Below are 2,493 nucleotides of genomic sequence, written 5' to 3'. Positions count from 1 at the left end.
ATTCATTCAGCATAAGCCTTCAAATTATTTTTAAAGCATTATGAGGTACATTATTACTAATAGCAGGAGAAGCTATCCACACAGCCCCAACCCCTGTTAAAACTAAAGACAGAACATTCCCTTCCTAGCTAATGGCAAGAAGGTACATTGCATTGCCCTGTCCCCTCGTGAATTCCTCCCCACCAAAGGAAGCCCGACAACACTCCCATAAAATCCATTCCTGTATAACCAACAGACTATGTGACTCTCCAAATGGCAAGAAAGGCTTCTAAATGGGTCTTTTAGAATAAAATGTGTTTCCTGAAGAAGAAATTAGAATGGCTGTTTGGAGTATTGAAAGCCTGTATTTATCCAGGGAACATGAAGTTCTTTTGGAAGTACTTTTCCCTGAAATGTTCAATCTTGCTGAAGAAAGAAAAAAAAGAAAAGGAAGGAAGGAAGGAAGGAAGGAAGGAAGGAAGGAAGGAAGGAAGGAAGGAAGGAAGGAAGGAAAGAAGGAAGGAAGGAGGAAAGAAAGAAAGAGAGAAAGAGAGAAAGTGAGAAAGAGAGAAAGAGAGAAAGAGAGAAAGAGAGAAAGAGAGAAAGAGAGAAAGAGAGAAAGAGAGAAAGAGAAGCAAGCCCTCCCAGCCCAGTATTTACTGGCCTGCCCAAACATCTGCAATGACAATAAGGTCTTTGCCCGGGTCAGTGGTAGGATGGGAGATCCAGGCTCTGTGCCATCTATAAAAAGACAAATCTAGTGGTGGAGGAAATGCAGACAACTGTAACTGAACAGCAATAGAATAATTTAAGGGGGAAAAAAAGACGAATCTGAGCCCTGGCCCGGTGGCTCAGTTGGCTGAAGCGTCATCCTGGACACCAAAAAGGGTGCAGGTTCAATTCCTGGTCAGGGCACAGCCTAGGTGGTGAGTTTGATCCCCTGTCAGGTCACATAGGGCAAGCAATGGATGGGTGTTTTTCTCTCTCTTTTTTCCACTCTCTCTAAAAAAAGTCAATTAAAAAAACATACCCTCGGGTGAGAATTAAGAACAACAACCAAAAGACTGACCTGACTTTACTTCACTAACCTCAGCTCCTTGTCAGGTATGCTTGTGTCTTATGTCTAATTTTAAAGGAAAGTGTTCTGGGTCATGAGATTATTTCCAATATTTCCCCTTTTAAGTTGTCTAAAATTCACAGAGTGATCCAATTAAACAGCAGGAAAATCATTGGGGGCAAGATAGATGTCCCACAGTAGTCTCCAAGGGAGCCCGAGAGAGAGAGGGTTCATCTCAAACGGTTTCACCAATATGTCTTTTGTCTCCATCCAGCCAAGCCCCCCTGTGGAGTCTCCCACTGGAAAAAAACTTTTCCCAAACAATATCAAGAGCCTGTCCTCCAGAGTCAGTCAGCTAAGATGGTCACCTGGAAAAGTATGCTTCCTGGAGGAAAAGCATGAGCCTACAGGTGTGGATGATGTGACCACACCTCTCCAGGAAGACCTGGGTAAAGCGGGGTGGTGTTCTCATCAGATGGAGTTCATCTGCAGCCTGTCGCCATATCTGTTTGATAGAGATACATTGCTAACAACAGTTGTAGGGTTTATAAACCAAAACTTCCAGCTCCCAGCCAAATCTTGAAGAAGTTAAGAATGTATTCCTGGTGCCTCTGGAATATTTCCTGCATCTACTCGTCTACCACCAGAATCACCTGACACAACCTGGTCATCATTTTACTATTCATTGCTTTGAGTACATGAACCCTGAAGATGGTGTAACTTACCATGCCAAAGGACTAACTGCAAAATTTGTTGTGTCACCTTAATCACTAAAAAACATACTTTTGAGGTTGAATTTAATATCAGTGATGTAATAGCATCCTCTGAAGAGTCCTTTCTGAGATTTAACATGCAACAAGCAAGTTATGATTTATGAGACCAACATCCAAATAACTATCTAAGCGCCTTTTGTGTGCACTTATCCACAGAACAACAATAATGCCAGCTGGTGGAATTTGACAGGTGTGAATATTTTTTCTGCAATATGAAAGTAAACCTTGCCTTATTTCTAGTTTCCCTCTATCATCTGAAAGAGAAAAAGTCTTTCAAAAGTGAAAAATGTGTTTAAAGTATTGCATAATTTCATCCATAATATATTTACACTGGTTTTCTTATACATCTGGCACATAGTAGGCACTTAATAAATAGGTTATATATTAAAAAATGTGATTCTTGTCTAATGGAGTAAGTAGATACACAGGAGATCCGCAAAGTCTTTTAAAGAATCATACTGTATTTGGGTTGAAAGAACAGAGACAGAAGGCATTTGACCTTTGAACTACTATGGGCAAGGAATCAGCTAAAAAAACTACTCATGGCAAACACCAGCAGTTTCTTATAGAAAAGGAAGAGTAACTCAGAGGGCGAAACCAAGAGCCAAAAGACCAATTTTCAAGCAGTAAGACTGAGCCCTAGCAGGGAACTGACAACTGACAATCTAGGAACATTTTAACTTC

General features: G+C 40.8%; 1 pseudogene; it reads left to right on the top strand.

The window, feature by feature from the left end:
- The first annotated feature begins 1,289 nt into the window (after positions 1–1,289).
- LOC119038564 (peroxisomal coenzyme A diphosphatase NUDT7-like) lies at positions 1,290–1,913 on the top strand (annotated as a pseudogene).
- The last annotated feature ends 580 nt before the right edge of the window (positions 1,914–2,493 follow it).

The sequence above is a fragment of the Artibeus jamaicensis genome, unplaced genomic scaffold (assembly GCF_021234435.1).
Source record: "Artibeus jamaicensis isolate MK-2021 breed Jamaican fruit bat unplaced genomic scaffold, CSHL_Jam_final scaffold_916, whole genome shotgun sequence".
Lineage (NCBI taxonomy): Eukaryota > Metazoa > Chordata > Mammalia > Chiroptera > Phyllostomidae > Artibeus > Artibeus jamaicensis.
Note: the sequence above shows the minus strand (reverse complement) of the source record. Positions and strands in the feature narration are given on the sequence as shown.